Here is a 15669-nt window from a genome sequence, read left to right as displayed (position 1 = left end):
GCTTCCTGTATTTTTATTTGCTAAATCTGGCAACCTTACATGCTGGGCCACCCATCACCACCATACCTTAGTGCAGAACCCTCTTCATCTCACTGGAGGTTTAACATGTGAAACTGAGTAGTCCTCCTTCCCACTGTGTCTTGCTCGGCCCTGCCTAATAGCTTTTGGGCTGAAGTGTTAGGGAAGGGATTGAAAGGACAGGGAAAGGGAGAAGGAGAATGTGGGAAGGGTAAGAAGGAAAGAGGGAAGGAGACAAGAAGAAAAGTGAGAGGAAGAGGAAGAATGCGTTACATTTTTAAAATCTAGATTTATGAAAATGCAGTTTTTTACTTACCTAAACTATATACAGTGTAATGATTTTAAAAACCCCACAGAGCCAGGCAGATCTCTTGAGATCAGGAGTTTGAGACCAGCTGGGGCAAGATGATGAAACCTCATCTCTACAAAAAACACAAAAAATCACCATGTGTGGTGGCTCATGCCTGTAGTCCCGGCTACTTGGGGGACTGAGGCAGGAGGATTGCATGGGTCTGGGAGGTGGAGGCCGCAGTGAATAATGATCTCACCACTGTACTTCAGCCTGGGTGACCAAGTGAGACCCTGTCTAAAAATAAATAATAATAATAATAATAAATTAAACCCCACATGGACAAAAATGCCACCTAAAGTCAAGGAATGTGAAATTACAACAAGCCTAGGTCAGCTGATACTAAGTTAACTAAGTCAATAGAAGCTATACTGGTGAGGTAAGTTTGAAAATTTGGGAGGGTTATGAAGTTCTGCTTTGGGCAAAATCTTTTCTTGATGTTTACTACCTCCTTATTCAGAAAAACAAACAGCAACAACAACAACAACAACAAAAACCCCAAAAACAACAATCTCTTACGTAGCAAAAAAAAATCTTGGGGGAACTAGCCTTCTTTTGATGATTGTAATGTGGGAACATATGCAGTATAAATAACACAGAAAGACTTTAAAGACTCCTCATGCAAACCTTGTCCACTTTGTAAGTTGAGTATTACCTTTCAGAAAGGAGCAAAGATGAAACATTGGGTTTAAATGATTCCTTTGGTCAAAAGCAGCATCTTGGCTTTTTACATACTTATTATCTATAGATAAAACAATAAATTGCAAAGCACAGGTACATTCAAAGTAAGTGCTTTTCCAGGGTGGTGGTGGTTTTGTTTTTTAATTTTTTGGTTTTGTTTTCTCTTTGTTCTAGCCCAAAGTAGACAAAAGCAAGTGAAAGCATTCAAACAAATCATTCGAAGTTGGAAACAGGGTTTGATGGGTCATCTATAGCATGTAGAAATATTTATGAAAAATATGAGGAGAGGTCTGCAGGGAGCACAGTGGGGCGATTCCTTATAAAATCACCTGAAGTGCTGGGGGTAAGTGATGTAAACATCAGGGAGGCTGGAACTCACTTGAAAAGGCATCCAAGGCAAGATGCATGTGGGCAGATCACATGCTTCCAGGCATTCTGTTGCATGCAGAAAAGTGGGATGCTCCTTTAGAGCCTCCCTCAGAGGAGATACTATCTGAGCACAGGCAAATATCTGAATATCACCTTTTGGGCCACAGTGAGGAACTCAAGGAGTTGAAATGGTTTCTGGAGAAAAAAAAAAAGCTCAGAGATACAAGATTTTCCTTTAAACTCAACCCTCATATTTCTGTGCTGTGAGTACTTTGGACCCTGGTGGAAAGGAAATAGCCGGGAGCTTCCTCTGCCCTGTCCTCTGTCTCAAGACATCTGTAGAAGAAAGAGGAGTGTGAGATAAAAAATGTGGACTTTCAAGCCCAACAGAATCTGACTTCCAAGTTTTGTTTCCTACATAGTAGTTGACCTAGGGCAGAGGGCAGGTTACTCTATCCTTTTTTTTTTTTTGAGATGGAATCTCACTCTGTCCCCGAGGCTGGAGTGCAGTGATCTCGGCTCACTGCAAGCTCCGCCTCCCGGGTTCATGGCATTCTTCTGCCTCAGCCTCCGGAGTAGCTGGGATTACAGGCGCCCGCCGCCACACCCGGCTGATTTTTTGTATTTTTAGTAGAGACAGGGTTTCACCGTGTTAGCCAGGATGGTCTCGATCTCCTGACCTCGTGATCCGCCCACCTTGGGCTCCCAAAGTGCTGGGATTACAGGCGTGAGCCGCCGCACCCGGCCACTTAATTCTTCAATAAGTGTTTCTTCTTCTGTTAATACCACCCTGCTATGCTATGCTAAGTGATAAAATAGGACAGTGTTTCTGAAATGTGGTTCCTGGGCCTGCAGCGTCAGCCTATCAAGGGATCTTGTTAGAAATGCAAATTATTCACCCCACTTTAAACCTGTAGAATCAGAATCACTGAATCTATGGTTTAATGAGCCCTCCAGACGATTCTAGTGCATTCTAAAATTTGAGGACCACTGTAAAAGGAAAAGCCACTGGCATAGAGCTGATGAACAAAAAATGGTAACTGCCTTTTTTTTTTTTTTTTTTTTGACAGAGTCTCACTCTGTTGCCAGGCTGGAGTACAGTGACACGATCTTGGCTCACTGCAACCTCCGCCTCCTGGGTTCAAGTGATTCTCCTGCCTCAGACTCCTGAGTACCTGGGACTACAGCCACGTGCCACCACACCCAGCTACTTTTTGTATTTTTAGTAGAGACAGGGTTTCACCATGCTGGCCAGGCCAGGATGGTCTTGATCTCTTGACCTCATGATCCACCCTCCTTGTGCTCCCAAAGTGATGGGATTGCAGGTGTGAGCCACGGTGCCCAGCCAGTAACTGCCCTTCTAAGCATGCTCCTTCTTCATTTCCTGTCTTCCCCTATTTATATGACTTTCCCTCTATTTTTTATTATTGGAATATATTAGTGTTGCCCTCTGTCTTCTGTTATAAAGAGAGAGGAGCTGAGAGCAGACCTTGGGGAGAGGCTGGGCTGCCACAGTTAGACCCATGCCTCAGGGACCCAGACACTCACTTCATGATGCTTTATAGGTCTCCAGGATTCCTGTGAAATACCACCCTCACTGGACCCATGCATGAACCCACTAACTTCTGGAAACTCCAAAGGAGAGGAGAAGACAATGTACAGTGAAATTTTTCTTTGTCTGGCAGGCCCCATTTGGATTTGTGACATTTTCTTTCTTTCCAGTCTATCCTCCTCACTGCAGTCAGATCATGTTTCTGAATAAAAAGTATCTGATTCTCTCATTACTAAAATACTTTGTAACCTCCCTAAGATTTTGCCCATAATATTAGGTAAAACTCCTTATCATAGCATGTAAAGCCCTTCTCAGTCTGGTCTTGAAAGACCTCTTCAGCCTTGTTTTACTTGTCTCTGTTTACTGTTGCTATTACAGAATAGAGATTAGGTAATTTATACAAATGAAAGTTTATTTGGCTCATGGTACTGGAGGCTGGGAGGTCCAAAAGCATGGCGCTGACATCTGGTGAGGGCCTTCTTGCCGCATTATCCCATGGCAGAGAGCAAGCAAGCATGTGAGACAGAAGGAAGTGGGGCCAAACTTACCCTTTTATCAAGAACCCACTCCCTCAATAACTAACCAACTCCTAAGATAACAGCATTACTCCATTCATGAGGATGTAGCCCTCTTGGCCTAATCACCTCTTAAAGACTCCACCTCTTAATAGTGTTATAATGGCAACTAAGTCTCTAACACATGAACTTTGAGGGGAACAAACTCAAACCACAACAAGCCTCATTGCCCATTTCCTGCCGTCTTTCTTCTTCCCATTTCCAACACACATGGGTACACATGCACATGCATGACTTGTCCCTGTGGGAAAGCAAGTGGTGAGCAAAACACCACTGGTGGATATTACCCTTGAGCTGGTCATGAGGAGAATAGAGAAAGTATTCCAGGCAAGAGGAACAAGATGTGAAACAGCATGGGGAACTACAATGTGGCATTATGAGGAGCTTTTTGTTTGTTTGTTTTTGTTTGTTTGTTTTTCTGAAAGTGAAATTTATGAGGTAAGGTATAAAGACAGGTGGTGCTGGAAAAGAAAGCTCAGGTCAGGCCTGGGAAAGTCTTTAGTGATATGCTAACCAAGGTGCCCAGCAAAAACCAAACAGCATACTCATATGCAAGTTTCAACACATTGCAGATTGTCTAGTGGTTACATTAGATTCTTTTTGTTCAGGTCTTGAATAAAAGTAGGCATATTATCTTTGTCAAATAGCTGAAGAAACTGAGACTCAGAAGGTAAATCATTGACTCATGGGATATTTCCATTATAAGATGCTGAGGATAGGATCCACAGCATCCTATCCTCAGCCATCACTGTGCTCCCAATCACGACACTGTTCTGAAGCCAGGGCTTTCCCTGGCCCTATAAAAGTAGCAATTAACTTCAAATTTGGACTACGGCTCTAGATCTGACTCAAACCCTCTTCATGGAGGTCCTCAATTTAGATGAGTTACTTTCTTAACCTTAAGATATTTGTTTCCTTATACTTGGTGTCTTAATTATTTGTTATTATTTATTCCCTAACAACACTGGCTAGGAACATTCTGAGATTTGGGCATTTAGTTTTTCTGTAGATCCCCTTGATAAATTCTTGGTGGACAGCCTCCTCTGTCTGAATAGCTAGTATCAATATCCACAAAGGCCCTTTATGCAATTTGTCAGTTCTGTAAGTGTCAATTTCATAGAGTGGGTGTCTTTAGTGGCCTCCACTTATGTTTGAAAAAATTTTAACGAATGCTTTTACTTCGGAATTCTTTCCTGAAAATATGTGGCAAAAACAATCTTGAAAATAATATTTTGTTCTTTAAGAGTTGGGCTATTGTTCCCTCTCTTTCAGGAACTGGTTTACAAAACTTATATCCAGGGAAGCACAGTGAAACCTTAAAGTGTAGAAAAAAACCCAGAGGAATCAGTGTGTCAAACTGCAAACTAGACTTATTTGAAGTCACCATAACAATGACAAAATTAATATATTAATAGCAACCCTAAGGCTGATAAGTTATTTTAGTAAAGTGTCTAAAAGTTTGAAGGATTGCTTTTCCATGTTGGAAAAATGATTATATATACCTTGGGGAGAAAAAGGTCTATTAATTGCCTCCATTTGAACATTATCAATATTAAGACATACATTAAATTAGAAAAAGTTTTAAATTAATTAACTTCAGCCTGGTAAATTCTCAAACTTTTATGTCCTTTGAAGGCAAAGATTATGGTTGTATTCCTTGAAATTATACAGAGCTCTGTCTATAGTAGTGAATCTAAAAATAATTGTTGAATCAATGAATGAAACATTATTAAATCAGATCAATCAACCTAAAAATAATGTTCACAAACATGTCATCATGTTTTGTTCTGCACTACGTATTTCGGAACATTGTTTCCATTTAAAATTGGTTAAAATAATTTGTACTTCTAGATATTTATTTTTCAAATAAAGTAGCAATTGTGCAAAATAGCATAATTCCAGAAATAGTCATTGCAGCATAGCTTGCAATAGTGTAAGATTGAAAGCAATCTGAATTCCATCAATAGAGAACCAGTTATTTCTGTATAATGGAATACTATGCAACCATTACAAAAAAATTGGCATCCCAATATATCTGATTGGTTTATATGGCTAAAGTAATTTTATTCCTCTTGGCCTGTGATTGATCTAAGAGTGGGCATGTGACTCAACTCTTGCCAGTGAAGTGTAATGGGAGGGCTAGCAGGGAGGGCTTTCTTTCCTGAACAATAATGCAAACTTGCTTGAGGAGGGGGCCTCTTAATCACCTCTCTCCATCCATGTAGATAATGCCTAAAGGTACAACAGGCTTTTACAATTGCAAGCAAGAAGATAAAAGCCAACTTTCAAGAATGGTAGCATGAGAAAACAAGATCTAGGTCCCTGATTCATCCCTGAACTGCTGACTCAATGCCAGCAACCACCAACTTCAGGGATTCTGTTGTAAGAGAAGAATAAAATGCCTATTTGTTTGAATCTCTGTAAGTCAGGCTTTCTGTTATCTGCACCTTGTTAAAGAACTCTATTCCACAGTCTCAATCTCTACTGAGAAAAGATCATTGCTAGTATTATATTCTTCACTGCAAAATAGGAACTGCAGAATTTAAGGAAATAGGTAAGGAATCTCTTTTAAAAGACAACTAAGTAAATGAAAGTATAAAGCAGTATCTACACGTTATTTTTGTATTTACAAGTGATTAAATAATATATTCATATTTTCTTGTATCTGCATAAAGAAACGCCTTAAAGGATACACACACACACACACACACACACACACACACACCCCTAAATAACTAAGGAGCAGGACAGAGGGAAACAGGATGAATTGGGAATGAAATTCCCTAATTGTGTGGGAATTAGGAATAAAAAGTAAACAGGAAATAGAGAAGTGAACTCATTACAAAAAAACGGAAATTTGTGCTTACAGAAAACACTTTTTTGATAAAACTACAATTTAATGCTATTTACTGACTCAGTGATTTTAGTCAAATCACCTAAATTCTCAGGGTCTAATTTTCTTACCTACAGGATGAGAAGTCATCGTTTTCTAATTAGACCTTTTTCATTTTGAAAGCTATACAACTCTGTGATGTATCACTCAATTATGTCATCCTATACAATGTTAAATAGTTACATTTAATAACTTGAATTGAACAATTCAAGTTAAATAATTCCAATTTGAAGTTCTTATCTGGACAACCTTATAGTGAGTTGTTGGTGGAGCATTTGGAGACAGCCTGGGAATGGATCACATTAAACATTTCTGACCGTTTCCATTACGAAATGTTAAAACTTAATACTTCAACCTTGATACTTCAACCCTTGTCTGCCATTTCTTATTTCTTTGCTCTGCTTGACTTTTTATTTTCTCCATAGCAGTTGTATCTTCTAACATCCCCAATAATTAACCTATTAATTGTGCATTATGTAAGTGATTTCTCTCACCACACTACAAACTTCACGAGGGTGGGGAATCTTTGCTTTGTGCATATCAAGTACTTGGCACAGAGTAAACGTTCAACAAATATTTGCTGAATGAGTGAATGAATGAAGTCATGGTAGCACACCAGATCCGTTTGAATGTCTAAACAAGCTTTTACCACCGTGTGGGAAGAGCGGTCTGGAAAGATAGCAAATCATCAGTTTTCACATTTGGATGGTTGAATGGTTTGTTAGGAAAACACACAGAATCATAGTTTGCTTTTTCCTGGCTCATCTTTTATGACAGAAACTTATGAAGTAAAAGTAGGCATCTTAAGGACTCAATACAAGAAAACAAATCTAGATATTTATTAAAAATAGAGTAGCCTGTTATTAAATTAGTGTTAACCCAAGCATGCTTGGGTGCCTAGACTCTGTAGACCTGAGAATAGGCAACTTTAAGGCTTTACTTCTAGGTCTCAGAACTGAAGAGCTCTCACCCTTAAACAGAGAAACTCAGTCCTTCTGTTTTTTGGGGTCTCAGTTCAGGTTTCCAAGAAAGGTGTTCTAGTTTGAAATGCATACCCCAGCTTTGCTGCTCCCCTGCCTGCCTCTGCTGCAGCTCTTTCTCAGCTTGTCCTTCTTGGTGGCTGAGTGCTGGACTGCTCCAATGCCTGCTGGCTCTTGATGTCCCCTCTGGCTGCCCAGGCAGTTGTGCTGACCTTCTCTACCTTGAACATGATTGACGTGACTGCTTTCCCCACCGTGATCCGGGTAGTACCTTCTCCCTCTTACATCCCCTATTCAGTGGCAGTGAGACGGAGAGAAGGCCACTCAGCAGAGTTGCTGGAATCTTCGGTTGTTTTTCTTTCAGATTTGCAATTTAGTTTTCATCTTCCCAGAGCAGAGAAACACTTTCTCTAGGTTGTGTGGATTCTAGTAGCGTCTGTATCACGAACCACTGCTCTTGCTCCCTTCAAGCAGTTACCGAGGCTGCCCTCACTTATGAATTTCTCTCTTCTCTAACACACAGGCTTCTTGGTTGCCATCTATAATGTTGCTTCCATAGTCGCCCTATATATGTCAGACATATATATCTGTATATCTGAAGTATAACAGTGGACAGGATTAAAATTATTTTCCATGCAACTTCTGTGTTGTGTGAACATTCAGGGAATATAGTTGATGTGTGTTGGTAGAGGGGCCAGGAAGGAGAAGGGCAACTCCCAATTCAACACGTTACTGCGAGGGAGACATATTGACCTGGGTTTGGAGCTTGGTTCTACCTTTTGTTCATTCTGTGACCTTTGGCAATTTACCTGATCTCTCTGGAACTAATTATTTTTCACTTCTAAAATGTGCATAATGATAATACTTACCTCATGGAGTTATTTAATGATTAAGTATGCTAAGGGTATGTGGGGCCTTAAAACAGGACCTAAATAGGCTCTCAAATGTTGGTACATATAATCCTTAACATTGTCATTCTAATTCCCTCTTCCTTCTTCTTTATAATCATCCTCACAATCAGCACCATCGCTACCACTACTATCGACATCATCATCTCATCATCACCATTTTGAATCTAGCTGGGACTTCTGTAACACTAGATTTCTACCAAAACTCAATTTTTTCATCATCACAATATAGCAAACACAGCATTTAGTTTCTTTTGGGGGAGAAGTTTATAACTTTTATGTTATTTACTATTAGGTGTCAAGTTGACTGGGTTGAAGAATGCCTAGATGGCTGATGAAGTATTGTTTCTGGGTGTGTCTGTGAGGGTGTTGCCAGAGGAGACTGACATGGAGCCCGTGGACCGGGAGAAGAAGACCCACCCTAAACATTGAGTGCACACCATCCAATTGGCTGCCATCGTGGCGCCAACAAAGCAGGCTGAAGAAGGGGATAAGCAGCTTGCTCTGTCTTCTCTGTCTGGCTCCTTTTTCCCATGGCCTGCGGGAGGCTTGCTTCCTCTCTTGCCCTTGGATATCAGACTCCAAGTTTTTCAGCCTTTGGACTTTGGGACTTGGACCAGTGGCCACCTGGGGGCTCTCAGTTCTTCAGCCACAGACTAAGCATTGCACTGTTGGCTTCCCTGATTTTGAGGCTTTTGGATGTAGACTGAGCCAGTCTACTAGCTTCTCTGTTTCCTTAGCTTGCAGATGGCCTGTCGTGGGACTTTACCTTATAATAGTTTGAGTCAATTCTCTCTAATAAACTCCCCTTTACATATATATATCCTATTGGTTCTGTCCCTCTAGAGAACCCTGACTAATATACTTCCTAAAACTCAGTTGTTAATTGATTTAAAATTTTAAAACTTAAAAGAGTGTAACACAGAGAATTGCTTATTATAGCTTATCACTCACATACTGAGACCAATATTTTCTTTCTAAAAGATATCCTAACTAGAAGATAGTCTTAAACTTTAATCATGAAAGATAATATCTAGAATTAAAGAAAATCACACAGAAAACATGAAATTTATTGTATTACAAAACTCCTATCCTGGAAAGAAACACCTCTAGTAATACTGGTCTTCCCTGCCTACCATCCAAGGCCCCATGCTTTATGTCCAAACACTAGGGGGAGAAAAAGTTACTTTTCAGGCACAATTCCTCAAATTAAAATGCTAGGTATTGTGTATGAATTTTTAAAATCTCTCTATTTTTCCACATGGGAGAGATATGATATGTGGTTATATTGAGAACATTTATAAAACTTTAGACAGAGTATTTGGAAGGTGGCCTCACTGAGAAATATTAGAAAAGGTACAATCTGCCAAAATAATTCTCTGAGAAACTGGAAATCAATAAATTGAAATAGAGAAAAGTGGACATAAAATTGGAACCCAAATTTTGAGATTTATCTTCTGGGAAACAGAACTGGGTGAAATGGACAAGTATTTTTCCTTGTTATATTTTGATAGTTTAATATAAGCTTGAATTATTGTTTGTAGACTCTGGGCCATTGCTTCTTGTATTTGTGTGTGTATGTGTACACACACATATTTGTTGTTTTAAAAAAGAGGGCTTCCTGCTATTTTATTGAGGAGTACTGAAAATTAAGCTTTTTTCTTTTTTTATTTTGAAATGATTTTAAATTTATAGAAAAGATGCAGAAACAACACAAAGATCTCTCAATCTTGATAGTACTCCTCAATCAAGTTCCCAAATATTCTTTTAGTGCATTTATTTTACCATTCTCTCTGTCTTTCTCTCTCTCTGTACACGCAAACAACACACAATATGCATAATATGTGCATATTACTATATACTTTTCTGAAGCATTGGAGAGTAAGTTTCAGACATAGTATCTTATTACTTTCAATGTGTATTTCCTAAAAACAAGGATACTCTCCTATGTAATCACAATTAAATCTTTACAATTAGGAAATTGACAATGATAACATATTACCATCCAATCCATAGACCCTATTCAAATTTTGCCAATTATCATAACATTCTTTATGAAGTCCAGGATCCAATCCAAGATCACATGTGGCATTTAGTTGTCATGTTTCTTCAGTTTTCTTCAATATGGAACAGTTCCTCAGTCTTTGTCTTTTTTTTTTTTTTTTTTTTTTTTAAAACGGAGTCTCTCTCTGTTGTCCAGGTGGAGTGTGGTGGCGCCATCTCGGCTCACTGCAAGCTCCGCCTCCCGTGTTCACGCCATTCTCTTGCCTAAGTCTCCCGAGTAGCTGGGACTACAGGCACCCCCACCACGTCCAGCTAATTTTTGTGTATTTTTAATAGAGACGGGATTTCACCATGTTAGCCAGGAGGGTCTCGATTTCCTGACCTCGTGATCCGCCCGCCTAGGCCTCCCAAAGTGTTGGGATTACAGGCGTGAGCCACCGCGCCCGGCACCTCAGTCTTTCCTTGTCTTTATTACCTTGGTATTCTTAGAGAATATAAGACAATTATTTTGCAGAATGTTCCAGAATTTAGTTTCATCTCATGTTTTCTTTGTGATTTATACATTGTATGAGGAAGTACCATGTATTGATGTTGTGTTCTTAGTACATGATTTCTGCAGGTACATGATGTTCGTTGTCTCATTCTTGGTGCTATTTAAGTCTTACCACTTTGTTTAGATGGTATTTTCTGGGTTTAGAATATTTAATATGTGTTTTGTACGTATTAAGTAATGAATAATTAAGTAATTTGTGGGGAATAGTTTGAGACTATAAATATCTTCTTTCTCATTGAGCTTTCACCCACTAGTTTTACCATCCTTTGATGACCTTTGCCTATATAAATTATTTCTATAATGGGTGGTAAATGGTGATTTTGTATAATCTATCATTCTCTTTACATATATGTTATTCTGCTATAAGGTAGCGCTATCTGTCCATCTATCTACCCATCCATCTATCCATCCATTCATCCATCCGTATATCATTTATCTTATCTATCTGCCTACCATGTATACCAGTATTGGCTCAGAATCTTTTTTTACTCAATGAGTTACACTCCAATATTATAATTATAATACTTGATGATCAAGTTGTCCCAGGCTTTGTTAGTAAAAGCCCTTTCAAGCTGGCTTTTTTGTCCTTTTGACTTGCCCTCACAATTCTTTGAACATGCTTTTACTTTCTGGCACAAGATATTCCAGGCTTATTTTGTTGTTTCCCTGCTCTAGTCCTTGATTCAGTCACTTACCAAGGACCTTTGGTTTTTCCTTAGTAGCGAATGCTACTACTTTGAAATCAACACCTGAGCACCCTGGATATTTATTTCTATCAGGGTGTCATTGCATCTAGGCCCTTTTTGCAGATGGAGCTAGAAAAGATGTGCCTGTATACACACACCCACTCGTGCACACCTACAGCTCTGTCTATTTCTGTTTATGTATATTTAAAAACCATGATTCTACACTGACACTTCCAATTCCAATTCAGTACTGCAGGTTTAATTGCAGCATTCATCTTTCTATATTTGTAATTTCTTCTCCAAAGGTGAGAAACCTGCTTGCCATTATTGTCGATTTATTCATTTATTTGTTCAACACCCCTAAGTAGTCAATACTGTGATTTCACAGGCTTCTTCATCAGCCCTAACCCTGCCAACCACTCCTGCCCCACTGAATGTGCCAATGGATTGCTCAGCTCCAACTAAGGAAAAGAAGAAGGAAGTTGGATACTTTATACCCTCTATATTGTCCATTAGCAACACAACCTAGAGCTAGGCTGGAGAAAGAAAACGCCAAAATGCTAATGAAAAATGTTCAGATGTATCACATATTAAGCATACATGATCCCAAATATTTTGCCTGATTTATGCTACGTATGCTATTTTCCATGTTGTATAGGCTCTGGTGCTAGTGTTCATTTATAGAAATCTCCATCGGCTGTACAAATGGCAATTTAAATAAATTTAACTATGTGCTAATAATCTCATAATCCAATTTATCATGTATGATTGACAGATGAAATTATTTGGGGCAAAAGCTATGATTTTATTGTTGTAAGTTATTGTGAATGCTGGGCAGTGTAGGGCATGGCACTAGCTACTACCTCCCAGAAATGTGTAAGGACTATTGAAGGTTCCTTGCTCTTTTTTCTTCTTCAATATAAGCAAAGTTATTTATATCATAAAGTTGAAAGTTGGAATTCCACCCTTGCCTATTCTTTTTCCTCAGAAAGATGTCTTTCTTTCTAAGCATATGATACACTTAAGGATAGGCGGTGTCTCCTTTGGACATCTGTGTGCCAAACATGCATTGTAAATTTTTTCCCCTTAGTAACCAGGGGTGAAGTTCTCAACAGTATTTGTTGAGGATGGTAAAAGATTTAAGAAGAAAACACATTTTTACATCTTTCCCTTTTCTTTCTCCTTTTTTTTTTTTTTTGTTTGTTTGTTTGTTTGTTTTTAGAGGGAGTCTTGCTTTGTCACCGAGGCTGGAGTGCAGTGGCGCGATCTCGGCTCACTGCCTCCCGGGTTTACACCATTCTCCTGCCTCAGCTTCACGAGTAGCTGGGACTACAGGCACCTGCCACCATGCCCGGCTAATTTTTTTTGAATTTTTAGTAGAGCCGGGGTTTCACCGTGTTAGCCAGGATGATCTCGATCTCCTGACCTCGTGATCCGCTCACCTCGGCCTCCCAAAGTGCTGGGATTACAAGTTTGAGCCACCGGGCCGGGCCTCCATTTCCTCATTTTAGAGTAATACTATCAGGGAAATGAAGATGAAACATAGAAACTTTGGTGAATAATTAAGATCATACACACAAGCATATCCATGAAGTAAAATATTTTCTGCAGACCTCCCCTCACCTTTCCAAATCATAGTCATAATATACTGAAAATCTTAAGAATGTTAAAGTGATATGATGACCTTGAAGTAAATAGCCACTTTATGGAAGATATTACATAATTCTGTATTTATATGTTCATAGTCTTTGATGACCGAATAATTACATTGAAGTAGTTTCATCTTACAGTGTGGTATTGTCTTTTTAACTATTATTAACAATCTATTTCAAGGAAATATATGAATGAGTCCACATCCTCACATTCATTGAATACTGTTTTTCTTTTTTGTAGTTAAATCTTTTCAAACAAACTGAGTCCTCAGAACAGGAATGACAATTATCATGAGTTTGTTATTCTAATGCTTGACTTTTCTTTTTTTTTTTTTTAAGTTCAGAAAACCCATTGACTTTCTGAATTGAAAAGTTTAGCTCTGGAAAATGTATCATTGAACTTAAATAAATTTGTGTAAATAATTATAGACATAATGGTAAAGTTTGGCCATTGTCTACTATAATACCTACAAACCATTATTTTTTGGTTCAATACTCAGGCAGGTAGAGGAATGCATATTGTAGAACTTTGCTAATAGAGAATCTTTCTGGAATAGATTAATAAGTATCCAAGAAGCACTTGGACAGCTTTAAACAAAAGTGGCTCCAGATTACAGATGGATTACTTGATGGCATCTATACTCCAATGGGTCAGTCTAGAAATGTTCCATTAGTCAATTGAAAAGGAGACTTTGGATTCAGCAAGGCATTATTACAGATTGATGGAAGTTGATTAAATAGGAATATCATCAATAGCTTTTACTTAAAAAGATCATATTTTATTTTGCTTTATTTTTTAAAACAATTATTTATTTATTTATTTTGAGACCGGGTCTCACTCTGTCACCCAGGCTGGAGTGCACTGGGGTGATCACAGCTCACTGAAGCCTTGGCTTCCCAGGCTAAAGCAATCCTCCTACCTCAGCCTCCAGAGTAGCTGGGACCACAGACATGTGCCATCATGCCCAACTCATTTTTGTATTTTTGATAGAGACAGGGTTTCACCATGTTGCCCAAGCTGGTCTCAAACTCCTGAGCTCAAGTGATCCATGCACCTCAGCCTCCCAAAGTGCTGGGATTACAAGCATGAGGCACCATGCCTGGCCTTTATTTTGCTTTGTTTACTTACAACAATAATCCAATATGTTACTGTACTATAGTGTATAGCACTTTCATACATATTACTTCATATACATTTGCACGAGCATATTTACAATAGGAAAAGTAGGCTAGAACCTTCAAAAAGTTACATTCAAATAGAAGGATTCACAAAGTAATCTGATAATTTCTGCTTGCAAAGTCTGGTGGAAAAAATGTTTCTTAGGGTACAGGACATCAAGACTATAAGAATATCCACAATAATCTTCCAATTTAATATATTCTGCTATTTTTCAATCTTTTCTTTTTTTAGTGGGCTTTTTTTGTTCTTGACTTCTTGGTGGTGGGGAGGGCTCTAGTTTCATTTCAGATAAAATGTAAAATATATATAATTTTACAAGATAAAATGGATAATTTTTCTTTGGAATTACAGAAGAATGAACTTAAGTGTTAAAAAATAAATGTTGAAGAAACTTTTCCTTCATAATGATCTCTTATCATTGGGAGTCTTATTACTTCTAGTTTTACTGAGAAGAGTAAAAATTAGGCAAAAATATGACCGAGGTGCTGTACTTACAATGCCCAGAGAGCAGGCCAAGGTATGGAGCGATTGAATATTTTATGGTGTTAGGTTCAGGATTGATCATCTCGGACAGTGGCTGAGCAGTCCTGGTGCAGAATAATTGGGTAGAGAGACCTGCAGGCAACATTTCAAGGAAAAGATTCCAGAAGTTTAAATTGAAGAGTTGGTTCTATTTTTATTTCACTTACAAATGCCTGATTTCCTATCCCCTGTGCTATAAACAAGAGGCTGCAAAGTTTTCCAATTAAAATGGAAAACACTCAGTCTGGGTCTATGGGGCACCAGAACCTTCCTCCTCATGGAGCCCTGCCCCCACTCACTCAAATACTCAGAATGTTTTGTCCATAACCTGCTACACATTGGGATTTTTGGAACATTGGAGATGTTTGACTGAATGTTTTAGTTTTCAGACAGATGTTTTCAATTTATGTCCAAACTTGGAAGGTTAGCAGGGATCATTTTTTGTATATCATCTTAGGTATCTTTCAGTTGGTCTAGTGATAATATTCTTTTTACCTGTCCTTAATTTTACTAGCAAAACCAGTAGTTCCCAGAATTTTAAATCTCAGAACCTCTTTATATTCCTAAATTTGTTTGAGAACTCAAAAGAACTTTGGTTTATGGAGCTTTATCTATCAATTTTTACCATACTGAAAATTAAAACTTGGAAATTTTTAAGGTGTTTGTTAAATTATTGTAAAATAGCAATAATAAACCCATGACATGTTAACGTAAATAACGCTTTTTTTTTTTTTTTTTTTTTTTTTT

The 15669-nt window shown here is 38.4% G+C and overlaps 2 long non-coding RNA genes across 2 annotated transcripts in view; one reads left to right on the top strand and one right to left on the bottom strand.

The window, feature by feature from the left end:
* LOC126937371 (uncharacterized) overlaps nucleotides 1-15669 on the bottom strand; it is a 59312-nt gene that overhangs the window by 23707 nt on the left and 19936 nt on the right. Inside the window, exons 3-4 of the long non-coding RNA XR_007719714.1 lie at nucleotides 14896-15015; nucleotides 67-169 (exon numbers count right to left, since the gene is read on the bottom strand). This is a non-coding gene — a long non-coding RNA (uncharacterized LOC126937371). The remainder of the gene's footprint in view (nucleotides 1-66; nucleotides 170-14895; nucleotides 15016-15669) is intronic.
* Nucleotides 1-15669, top strand: part of LOC126937372 (uncharacterized) — a 48109-nt gene that overhangs the window by 23750 nt on the left and 8690 nt on the right. The window lies entirely within an intron of this gene.

The sequence above is a fragment of the Macaca thibetana genome, chromosome 15, assembly GCF_024542745.1.
Source record: "Macaca thibetana thibetana isolate TM-01 chromosome 15, ASM2454274v1, whole genome shotgun sequence".
Taxonomy (NCBI): domain Eukaryota; kingdom Metazoa; phylum Chordata; class Mammalia; order Primates; family Cercopithecidae; genus Macaca; species Macaca thibetana.
Note: the sequence above shows the minus strand (reverse complement) of the source record. Positions and strands in the feature narration are given on the sequence as shown.